The 13,317-nt window shown below is 42.3% G+C and overlaps 1 pseudogene; it reads right to left on the bottom strand.

The window, feature by feature from the left end:
• Window positions 1–11,683, bottom strand: part of LOC147698353 (uncharacterized) — a 36,533-nt pseudogene extending 24,850 nt beyond the window's left edge.
• Between the last annotated feature and the right edge of the window lie 1,634 nt (window positions 11,684–13,317).

Raw genomic sequence — 13,317 nt, 5'->3', positions numbered from 1 at the left:
TGCTGGGGGCGCCCGCGAACCCACGTTTTTTTTTTACTTTTTACATTTTGACTTCCCACATGGCCCTAGGGTACAGGCTGTACCAATCCTGCCGCCTTATATGGCTAAGGATTTGTTTGGTTCAGGACTTGGGGACTGAGTCCTCTAGACATGTAATGGTTGCCACAATATATTATCCATGTTGTGGCCAGCCAATCAGTATTCACACACCCACTCTGAATGAGCCTGAGCATATATTCTGGACTCCAATGCTATACACACACAAACACACACACACACATATATATATATATATATATATATATATATATATATATATATATATTACCTACTGGCGGTCACCAGTAGGTAGTTATAGTTAGGATTTTTTTCAATGTTAAATCTCAAAATTCTATTTGGAATAACTTTGGCGCCGGTTGACGAATCTGCCTGAAAATTTCCTCAAAATGGCCTCGCGGCGCTACGGTCCTTCCTTGAAAGTTTCGGTGGGATTCGTCAAGCGGGGGCCGAGATAAAAGGGGGGTCCCAAAACGCGTTTTCCCCATGTTAATTTCCATAGGGCGGTCGACCTCACTTTTAGCCCGAACGGCTGAATGGATTTCCACCAAACTTGGCAAAATTGTAGGGACTGGTAGCCCGATGTGCCTTTGCTATGTCTCAAGATATGTGTTCCAGTGGATTTTGAGTAATTTAGGTTCCAAAAAATATATATATCTATGGCAGCGCCCCGGTACGCGCTCCGGGGAGCGCTCCGGGCGCGCCACGCGACTTGCGCACAGAAAGCTGATTGGCTCTCGGGTGTCTGTAAACATTCGAAACAGTGCGGAGCGGCCGCCATCTTGTGTCTCGGTAGGATAGAGACACAAGAGGTGGAAAAAAAAGGGGGAAATGACCATAAGGGGGCAGTGATAGACTCACCCTGACCCCCTAAGTTTGTTGTGGGGGCCATAAAAGGGCCCGAGGGGCAACAACATTTTTTTTTTTTTTGCTTTGCGCGGGGGGAGCGCCCGGTACGCGCACCGGGGAGCGGACCGGGGAGCGTAGCATGGGGAAAAATGAATAATAGAGTTTTTAAAAAATGTAGCCTTTTTTTAAAAATTGGAGGTAGTTCTAAAAAGAACTGTTTTTTTCTTTTTTTTGTTGTTTTATATTTTTTTTATTGTTTTTTGAACATTTTGTGGGTTTTCTGAACACTTTTATATTGTTTTTGTATTTTTCAAGGGGAGAAACGAAAAAACAGGGAATTGAAAATGGCTCAACTGGAGTGAAAAAAAAGAAAATAAATAATTAGGGTTGATTGGGGCATTTGTGGTTGTACCCAGCAAGGACGATGAGCTTTACGCTCTGTTCTCCGTAGGAGATGGTCTTCCCTCAATATTTACATGTGATTCTGAAATCAGCAAATCGTGGCTGAATGCACGGCATCGTCTCACTTTCCTCTGGTGCAGACGCAGTGGGTTGCTTCCTTTTTGAGCTGGTTCGTGTTGATTGGGGAGGGTTACTGGCCAGTTCCCTCATCTCTGCAGCAGAATAGTTTATAGGAGGCTTGCGCTGCATGTGACGGATCATTGTGTGATTTCCAAAGGAATATTTTTTATTAGGGTTCCCCCTAGAAAGTTCCATGTCACAGATCAGGCAAGTCACCTTGGCTGCATTTACCTTTTTCTTCCCCTGTGGAACCGAAAAAAACTCCCAAATAATATGTGGTCTGGGCTGGTATGGGGTATTATGTTCTTGGAGAAATGGTCTCCTCACTTCTTCCTCCTCCTCCTCCTCCTCTTCCTCCTCTTGTTGACCACCAATGAAATCTTGTGGTGGTCCTCTTGGTTGTTGTGGTGGTGGTGGTGGTGCAGATGCACCAGCTGCTGCTGCTACTGAAGCCATTATAATGATCAAAATGGTACAGAGAGGTACAAGCAGGTCTTCCTAAGTCAAAGGACAAAGTCAGAATAAGGAAAAAAGGTGGGGTCTTTCATCCTTTTGAAAAAAACAAATGTATTGAACCAATGAAAAGTGTTATTTTTAGGTCACATGATCAGTGGCTTCATCATTATGAAACCAAAACTGTTATGAACCAATGAAAAGTGTTATTTTCAGGTCACATGACCCAACGCGCTTACGCTACGTGCCCCGGGGCGCGCCCGGGGGCGCGCTCCGGGTCGCGTAGCGTAAGCGCATCGGAAGTTTACGATGTGCGATCGTATTCGCACGAGTGCTTCCGGGTGCGCTTACGCCGTGCGTTTCACGCAGACGCGGCTACGCGATACGTCACGATCATGTTTTCGTTCGCGATAATGGCGCTTACGGGACGCTAACCGGTGCGCGCCCCGGGGCGCTTCATATAATTACGCTTTCCGGTGCACTCCCCCGGGGCGCGCACCGAGAGCGCACCAAGGCAAAAAAAAAAATATATATATATTAAAAAAAAAAAGGCAAAATTGTAGGGACTGGTAGCCCGATGTGCCTTTGCTATGTCTCAAGATATATGCTCAAGTGGTTTTAACGAAAGTTAACTTTGAAAAAATATATATTGGGCTACATTGGGATTTATATATGTTAGAGCCCAAATGTAGACCAAATGTAGCCCAATGTAGCCCAATATAGCCCAATATAGCCCAAAGATGGCCACCAGAGACAAAAAAAACAAATGTAGCTAAAATATTAGCCAGATGTAGCCCAAATATAGACCAATGACAGAATGTCCCAGAGTGTTCTAAAGAACAACTAGTGCGCTAATAGTCTTACTTATAAACTGAGATTTATAGTTAGCAATTAGCATTAAAAAAACTTTGAAATTCACTGAAAAAAAACATAGGTTTCACACCAGTTATAGTTAGGAATTAGCATTTAAAAAACCTATGAAATTCACTGAAAAAACCATAGGTTTCACACCAGTTATAGTTAGGAATTAGCATTTTAAAAACCTAAGAAATTCACTGAAAAAAACATAGGTTTCACAGCAGTTATAGTTACCTGGAAATTTTACTGACATAAAACCAATGAAATTCCAACGTTATAGTTAGTTGGACTCACTATAACTTGCGCGCCTGCAATGCACTGCTGATGACGTCACATATTACATCACTCATGACATGGTCAGTGACATCACTCATGACATCACTGATGACACCATCCTAATATTAAAAAAAATGGAGATACCCATACCAGTTACAACAACCAATTCAGTAATTCCACCATCTATACACACATCCACTCATTCACCAACAGTTCTATATACTCACTCATACATATACTCACTCATCATATGTAGTGATACACCTATACATCCTGTTACACACCGACAGTCATCCAAAAGTTACTCACACATGCAAATAAACTATTGAACATCCATTTATTTGCATATACAACTATACACACACTACCACCTTACTTCTAAGGAAACTTACACATACTTACTCACTTAAACAATCACTTATAGAAACACATACTTATTTAAACAGGAACTCTTACAATCTCTCACTCTCTCATATACTCACTTATATACATCAATACTCACATATACTAGATTAAAACATATCTTGTTACTGATAAAGACACTAGTGAGACAGTCATTCACTCACTAACACACACATATACACACTCATCCACCCATACAGTCCTGCACATATGCTGTCTTCAAAACACATACAAACAGTGAGTCAGTCACCAACCCATGCAGCCACTTATACACAAAGTGAAACACTGATACATATATTACAATATTTAAAAGTTACTCGCTAATATATGTATTCACTAAGATACACTTAATAAGGCAGTTAACCAATCAATTCTTTTAAAAAAAATATCCATTTACACACTTAGGTAACCATTTATTCTTCCATCGTCCTTTACAAATACATATATAAAACATATTTATTTTTCAGAAAGACACACATTCACTGGATGGTGTCATCAGTGATGTCATGAGTGATGTCACTGACCATGTCATGAGTGATGTAATATGTGACGTCATCAGCAGTGCATTGCAGGCGCGCAAGTTATAGTGAGTCCAACTAACTATAACGTTGGAATTTCATTGGTTTTATGTCAGTAAAATTTCCAGGTAACTATAACTGCTGTGAAACCTATGTTTTATTCAGTGAATTTCTTAGGTTTTTAAAATGCTAATTCCTAACTATAACTGGTGTGAAACCTATGGTTTTTTCAGTGAATTTATATATATAAATATATATATATTACCTACTGGCGATAGCCAGTAGGTATATATAGTTAGGATTTTTTCTCTATGGAACTTTTGAAAATTCTATGTCTAATAACTTTGGCGTTTGTGGACGGAATCGGCTGAATATTTCAGGAAAATGGCACATTTTGTTTCTGAGCAGCCCCTGAAAATTTTGGGGGGGGTCGTCAAGGGGGGGCCGAGAAAAAAGGGGGGTCCCAAAACGCGTTTTTCCCATGTTAATTTCCATAGGGCGGTTGGCCTCACTTTTAGCCCGAACGGCTGAATGGATTTCCACCAAACTTGGCAAAATTGTAGGGACTGTTAGCCCGATGTGCCTTTGCTGGGTCTCAATATATGTGCTCCAGTGGTTTTTGAGAAATTAACGTTTAAAACAAGATATATATCTGTAACAGCGCTCCGGGCAGCGCTCCGGTTCGCGTACTTTTCGCGTACTTTTCGCGTACTTTTCGCGTAACGGAACTTTGCGATGCGAAGCTGATTGGCTCTCCGGTGTCTGTCAACATTCTAAACAGTCCGGAGCGGCCGCCATCTTGTCTCTCGGTAGGATCGAGAGACAAGAGGAGGCCAAAACAAAGGGGGAAATGAAGGAAAGGGGGCAAGGTAGACCCCTTCTGACCCCCTAGGATTGATGAGGAGGATATTATAGAGCCACGCGGGGCCCAAAAAAAAAAAAAAAAAAACCCGATTTTTTCGCCGTAGAGGCGCGCCCCGGTACGCGAACCGGGCAGCTAACCGGGCAGCTAACCGGGAAGCTAACCGGCAGTGTAACGGGAGTCTGAGGAGTAGCTGATTGGCTGTCAACATTGTAAACAGTCCGGAGCGGCCGCCATCTTGTCTCTATATAGTTAGGATTTTTTCTCTATGGAACTTTTGAAAATTCTATGTCTAATAACTTTGGCGTTTGTGGACGGAATTGGCTGAAATTTTCAGGAAAATGGCACATTTTGTTTCTGAGCAGCCCCTTAAAATTTGGGGGGGGTCGTCAAGGGGGGGCCGAGAAAAAAGGGGGGTCCCAAAACGCGTTTTTCCCATTCATTTTTCCATAGGGCGGTTGGCCTCACTTTTAGCTCGAACGGCTGAATGGATTTGCACGAAACTTGGCAAAATTGTAGGGACTGTCAGCCCGATGTGCCTTTGCTAGGTCTCAATATATGTGCTTCAGTGGATTTTGAGAAATTAACGTTTAAAATAAGATATATATCTGTAACAGCGCTCCGGCCAGCGTTCCGGTTCGCGTACTTTTCGCGTAATGGAACTTTGCGATGCGAAGCTGATTGGCTCTCCGGTGTCTGTCAACATTCTAAACAGTCCGGAGCGGCCGCCATCTTGTCTCTCGGTAGGATCGAGAGACAAGAGGAGGCCAAAACAAAGGGGGAAATGAAGGAAAGGGGGCAAGGTAGACCCCTTCTGACCCCCTAGGATTGATGAGGGGGATATTATAGAGCCACGCGGGGCCCCAAAAAAAAAAAAAATTCCGATTTTTTCGCCGTAGAGGCGCGCCCCGGTACGCGAACCGGGCAGCTAACCGGGCAGCTAACCGGGAAGCTAACCGGCAGTGTAACGGGAGTCTGAGGAGTAGCTGATTGGCTGTCAACATTGTAAACATTCCGGAGCGGCCGCCATCTTGTCTCTCGGTAGGATCGAGAGACAAGAGGAGGCCAAAACAAAGGGGGAAATGAAGGAAAGAGGGCAAGGTAGACCCCTTCTGACCGCCTAGGATTGATGAGGGGGATATTATAAAGCCACACGGGGCCAAAAAAAAAAAAAAAAATCGGATTTTTCCGCCGTAGAGACGCGTCTTGGTACGCGAACCGGGCAGCTAACCGGGAAGCTAACCGGCAGTGTAACGGGAGTCTGAGGAGAAGCTCATTGTAAACAGTCTGGAGCGGCCGCCATCTTGTCTCTCTGTGGGATCGAGAGACAAGAGGTGGAAAAAAAAAAAGGTGTAAATGAATGAAAGGGGTAAGGCAGACCCCTCCTGAACCCCTAGGATTGATGAGGGGGCTATTAAAGTTCCCTGCGGGGCAAAAGAAAAAAAAAATTGCGATTTTTCGTGGTAAAGGTGCTTCCTGGTACGTTAACTGGGCAGCTAACCGGCAGCGTAACGGGAGTCCGACATATTGTGTTTTTTGAACGTTTGTGATATGTGCACGTGTGGATTTTGTCTAATTAAGGTTAAAAAAATATATATATCTTTAAGCGTGTTCTGGCGCGCTTACGTTTTGGGTTTGGTTTGCGCTGCAGAGACGATACGTCACTGTTATGCGATGCATCATGAGGCGTCTCACGGGCTACGTGATACGTCACTTAATAAAGAATATATTTTACAGCTATAGATATTAGCTTTTAAAAAACCAATGAAATTCACAGAAAAAACCATAGGTTATAGACCATATATAGTTAGGAATTTGCATTTACAAAACCTTGAAAATTCACTGAAAAAACCATAGGTTATAGACCATATATAGTTAGGGATTAGCATTTAAAAAACCTTATTTTATTTGCACAAAACCATTGAAATTCCATATATAGTTAGTTGCACTAACTATATATCGCGGACCCGCAATCCACTGCTAATGATGTCACATATTACATCATTCATGACATGGTCAGTGACATCACTGATGACATCACTGATGACATCTCAAATGACATCACTGATGACATCACTGATGACATCTCAAATGACATCACTGATGACATCACTAACATCTCATTTGACATTACTGATTACATCACTGATGATATCATTTATGTGATAATACATCTTCAGACTCTAATATAACCTTAGATACACTCAGTGTAAACAGGCACTCACAGACTGTCACACATCCATGGAGTTACTCACACACCTAGTCAGTCATGCAAAGAATCAATCACATCTCCATTTCCTCAACTATACAGTTATACACACCTTACTTATTCAAATATATACTAACACATATTTACTCTCTTATACAATCCTTGATACAAGTTCACAATGATTCATACAGCCACTCTCACATTCACTGGCTCTTATGTTCAGTTATTTATATATGTCAACTCTCACATGGAGTGTGTTTTACATATGTACTTACTTTGACATGTAGCACTGAGATATCCATTCACTCACCAATATACTCATGCACACAGTCAACTGTCCATACAGCTGTTTCTACATGCACTTTTGAACCCATACACCTAGGGAATCAACTGCTCACACATCTATGCACAGATTTATACACCTCCCAGCCACCCACACACATACTCAGTCTCCCATACAAATACTTGGGCAACCATTCAATAACCCATATAGTTTCTGATATAGCTACTGATTTAAACATGCAGCAGTTTACAGAACAACATAAATAATAATTGCCAAATTAAGACACTTTAATCACTAACCCATGCACTCAGTGAGACACATTTAATCATTCTCTCATACAGTCAGTCATGCACCTACTAAATCCTTCATCCAGACACTTATACATCCACTCATTCTTCAATATGTAAGACATATTTTAACTTTACAGAAACATACAGTCACTGGGTGTTGTCATCAGTGATGTCATCAGTGATGTCATTTGAGATGTCATCAGTGATGTCATCAGTGATGTCACTGACCATGTCATGAATGATGTAATATGTGACATCATTAGCAGTGGATTGCGGGTCCGCGATATATAGTTAGTGCAACTAACTATATATGGAATTTCAATGGTTTTGTGCAAATAAAATAAGGTTTTTTAAATGCTAATCCCTAACTATATATGGTCTATAACCTATGGTTTTTTCAGTGAATATATATATATATATATATTTATATATATATAAACACACGAAGCTCGCCCCAATGGAAGGAAAACAGCCGGCAGGTAAATAAATCCCTCTTTAATTACAGCATTCATGCAAGCAGGCAGCTGAAAGTGCAAATGCATTCGAATTCATCTTGAGCCAAACGCGTTTCAGGAACTTCATTTCCATTCTTCAATGGCTGATGGTGCTAAAATAACATGACGGCTTGCATCGCACTATATAGTTCCAAGGTCCTGCCCCAGTGGGCCTGACAACTGTGCACTCTGGTCCTTGTAGTGCCGTTACAACAGAAGCAAGTCCGTCACTGTTACAGTCAGTAAGCAAGTATTCCCCTCGTGGGTTGATGCATAGTCCATTCAACATCACCTGCACCACTTTATTGAATGATGCTGGATTACTGCCTCCCTTTATTGCTGATGTTCGAGTGACACCAACACGGGCCCGCTGTTCAAGCGGTGAGCTTCCTTCCGCGGCCTGGCGAAGCCGCTAAACTTTAAACACACAAAGGTCGCCCCAATGGAAGGAAACCAGCCGGCAGGTAAATAAATCCCTCTTTAATGACAGCATTCATGCAAGCAGACAGCTGAAAGTGCAAATGCATTCGAATTCATCTTGAGCCAAACGCGTTTCAGGAACTCCATTTCCCTTCTTCAATGGCTGATGGTGCTAAAATAACATGACGGCTTGCATCGCACTATATAGTTCCAAGGTCCTGCCCCAGTGGGCGTGACAACTGTGCACTCTGGTCCTTGTAGTGCCGTTACAAACGGAAGCAAGTCCGTCACTGTTACAGTCAGTAAGCAAGTATTCCCCTCGTGGGTTGATGCATAGTCCATTCAACATCACCTGCACCGCTTTATTGAATGATGCTGGATTACTGCCTCCCGTTATTGCTGATTTTCGAGTGACACCAACACGGGCCCGCTGTTCAAGCGGTGAGCTTCCTTCCGCGGCCTGGCGAAGCCGCTAAACTTTAAACACACGAAGGTCGCCCCAATGGAAGGAAACCAGCCGGCAGGTAAATAAATCCCTCTTTAATGACAGCATTCATGCAAGCAGGCAGCTGAAAGTGCAAATGCATTCGAATTCATCTTGAGCCAAACGCGTTTCAGGAACTCCATTTCCCTTCTTCAATGGCTGATGGTGCTAAAATAACATGACGGCTTGCATCGCACTATATAGTTCCAAGGTCCTGCCCCAGTGGGCGTGACAACTGTGCACTCTGGTCCTTGTAGTGCCGTTACAAACGGAAGCAAGTTCGTCACTGTTACAGTCAGTAAGCAAGTATTCCCCTCGTGGGTTGATGCATAGTCCATTCAACATCACCTGCACCGCTTTATTGAATGATGCTGGATTACTGCCTCCCGTTATTGCTGATGTTCGAGTGACACCAACACGGGCCCGCTGTTCAAGCGGTGAGCTTCCTTCCGCGGCCTGGCGAAGCCGCTAAACTTTAAACACACAAAGGTCGCCCCAATGGAAGGAAACCAGCCGGCAGGTAAATAAATCCCTCTTTAATGACAGCATTCATGCAAGCAGGCAGCTGAAAGTGCAAATGCATTCGAATTCATCTTGAGCCAAACGCGTTTCAGGAACTCCATTTCCCTTCTTCAATGGCTGATGGTGCTAAAATAACATGACGGCTTGCATCGCACTATATAGTTCCAAGGTCCTGCCCCAGTGGGCGTGACAACTGTGCACTCTAGTCCTTGTAGTGCCATTACAAACGGAAGCAAGTCCGTCACTGTTACAGTCAGTAAGCAAGTTTTCCCCTCGTGGTTTGATGCATAGACCATTCAACATCACCTGCACCGCTTTATTGAATGATGCTGGATTACTGCCTCCCGTTATTGCTGATGTTCGAGTGACACCAACACTGGCCCGCTGTTCAAGCGGTGAGCTTCCTTCCGCGGCCTGGCGAAGCCGCTAAACTTTAAACACACGAAGGTCGCCCCAATGGAAGGAAACCAGCCGGCAGGTAAATAAATCCCTCTTTAATGACAGCATTCATGCAAGCAGGCAGCTGAAAGTGCAAATGCATTCGAATTCATCTTGAGCCAAACACGTTTCAGGAACTCCATTTCCCTTCTTCAATGGCTGTTGGTGCTAAAATAACATGACGGCTATATAATGGAGTTCCTGAAACGCGTTTGGCGTATATATATATATATATATATATATATATATATATCTTCAGAACAAAAAAAGCCAGACTGCAGCCCCGGATCCCCAGGGCCGAACAGATGACTCAACGAATCCGATCTGAGGCAGGTGACTTTATTGAGCAAAGCTGGACAGAAGCAAAAACTGACGCTTTTCGGGCGGATGCCCTTGATCACAGTCAAATCTTAACCCCTCATGCCTGAACTTTTAAAGTGCTAGTGCACACCATGTGATAACAATAGAGATGGAAAAAATACTATTAATACGTATCACTGGCATGGGTTTGAGGCAGGAAGGAAGACAATTAATATGCATGCTTAAAGTCTCCCAAACACCAATTAATATCTGAATAAATTCATTAATGTATAAAACCAAGATTGCTTCTGTATAAATGCTTGAAAATTGGGAAAGGTGGTAAAATACAAACATGTATATACTATAGGCAATTACACATATCAGCAGCTTGCATGATGGATACATACTGACCTCCATAAAACTTGATACGGAAAAGAGCATGTATAGACAAGATAATGTCGCTGAACACACATACTATATCACTAAAAGGTATCATTATGATTAAACGTTCTAAAATGCAGCATATACCTATACAATAAAAATGATATATTATGTACAAAAATTGCCAATAAATACTATACATATATACAAAAAAAAGCCCTAAGCCATATTTACAATCTTGTGGGGACATCTAATATTGATGGCAACCCCTACTCGGTGCTGATATTGAGGGGACATCTAAACATGATGGCAACCCCTCCTTTGTCAAACCCATTTCCTACGTCTGGTAGTTAATCTCCAAATTTGGTGAAATGTGTGCCCAACATCTAATAAGTGAGATAAACAAATGAAAAAGAAAAAAAGAGTTTTTCTATATTATATAGTCCAATAAAGACTAGTAATTTGGGATCACTCCTAAGTTCAATGAATGAGAAAATATATAGTCAGGGTAAATGAAGAATGAAAACTAAAAAAGGAAGGGAACAAAAAATCTTCTTTTTGGGTTACGAGGAAGGTCAATATGATTTCAAATAGGCGGACTTATACTCCAAAAACTGAACACAAATTATAAGATCTCAGTGGGTTACAGAAACAGGGTAAAGATATATAGACAGGACAATCTTAAAGAAAATGGTACAGGTCTTCTGTGGTGTTGAGACCATTTGGAACCTTCGTATCAAGCTCTAATATCATTTTAGATTCAAGTTAGCGAAGCATTTTGTCTCTGTCCCCTCCCCGACGGGGTTGGGGTACAGATGTCAAAACATAGTAGCTGAGACACTCCAGATTGTTGTTGTGTACACTCTTGAAGTGTCTCCCCACTGGATAAGAATTGTCATTATTGACAATTGCACGGAGATGCTGTAATATCCTGGCATGCACCGCAAGCCGAGTACTACCGACGTACCTCAGGCCGCAAGTGCAAGCCAGGACATAAACAGCAAACTCCGTCCTGTAATTGTAATTACCCTTGATCTGTATTGGTGTTGGACTGAATGGAGTCATGTAGGTGCTGGTGTTAACACCGAACTTGCCAGCTCGGCAACTAGAGCATTTAAAAAAACCTCGACGTTGCGGGAACCAGGGTATCTGGTTAGAATTTCAGGGAATGGATTGGTGACATGTTTGCATAAAGAAGGTCCTCTCCTGAAAGTGATTTTAGGGTTATCAGGGAGTTCAGGTGAGATAACACTGTCTGTTTGAAGGATTGGCCAACTCTTCGTTAGGATTGATCTTATTTTCCTATTTTGACAACTGTATGGTGTAATACATCTCAGCACTGATTTTTCAGGCTCTTCACTAATTGTTGATCTCATTCCTTTCTGTTGAAGGAGGCAGTCTCTAGACTTCTGATTCATTTTATTGACTGCTCTTTTAAGAGTATCAACATGGTACCCTCTTATTTTGAACCTACTCAGAGCTTCCATTGTACACTTCTCCAATTCCTCTTCACTGCTACAAATCCTTTTAAGACGGAGCAGTTCCCCATAAGGGATATTTTCAATTGTATGGTACGGATGGGCACTACTAGCGTGCAGAGTAGAATTACCCGCAGTGGCCTTTCTATGGAGGGTGGTAGCTAACTTGCCTGACTTATGGAATACTTTAACGTCTAAGAAATCAACTGATTTACTGCTGATATGGTGGGTGAACTTTAGATTATACTCATTAGCGTTAAGTTTGTCAATAAAAGCAAGTGCACTCAATTCATCCCCTCTCCAAATTAAAAACACATCGTCAATAAATCTTACCCACATTTGCACTTTTTCTGTAAAGATGTCATGATGCGTGCCCATGAGGACCTGCTTTTCCTAATAGCCCACGTGCAAGCACGCGTAGCTAGGGGAAAAGCAGGCCCCCATCGCCACTCCCCTCCTTTGTAAATAGATGTCCTTGCCAAACATGAAAAAATTGTGATTGAGGGTCCATGCAACTAAAGCAACCAGTATCTTACTATGATTATAGCAATCTACAGGCCTGGTGCTCAGAAAGTATTCCAGAGCTCTAAGTCCAATTTGATGTTCTATGCTCGTATATAGAGCCTCAATGTCAAGCATAATCAAAAGAGAGTCTTCTATCCAAGTGGTATTGTTGATTTTATTCAAGAAATGTCCCGTGTCCTTAATATAGGTGGGCAACTTGACCACCAATAGTTGTAGAAAGTAATCTATGTATTGAGCAACATGTTCACCCATACTATTGATGGCCGAGATAATTGGCCGTCCAGGTACGGGGAATGTTTCCTTATGGACTTTGGGTATGAGATAAAAACGTGCCATGACCGGTAGTTCAACATGCAGGAATTTTAATTCTTGAGTGGAAATTAAACCCTCCCTCTTGTATTGAAGGAGGAGTTTCCCTAATTTCTCCCTGGCTAGGTCATATTGCTTGACACAAGTTTTAGTGTAATAGGCAGTATCTGATAATTGATGACTGGCCTCCGCGATGTATTGATCTTGAGGCCAGATCACAATGTTACCACCCTTATCAGAACTGCACACCACATTGCGATGGTCGTTTTTCAATTTCGAAACCAAAGCCCAATATTGTTTTTCTTGGTCTTGCTTGATTCTGCCTCGATGTTTCACCTGGTGGTGTAATTTCTTGAGGTCTGAGATCACTACCTCATGGAATGAGTC

The sequence above is a fragment of the Lissotriton vulgaris genome, chromosome 8 (genome assembly GCF_964263255.1).
Source record: "Lissotriton vulgaris chromosome 8, aLisVul1.2, whole genome shotgun sequence".
Lineage (NCBI taxonomy): Eukaryota > Metazoa > Chordata > Amphibia > Caudata > Salamandridae > Lissotriton > Lissotriton vulgaris.
Note: the sequence above shows the minus strand (reverse complement) of the source record. Positions and strands in the feature narration are given on the sequence as shown.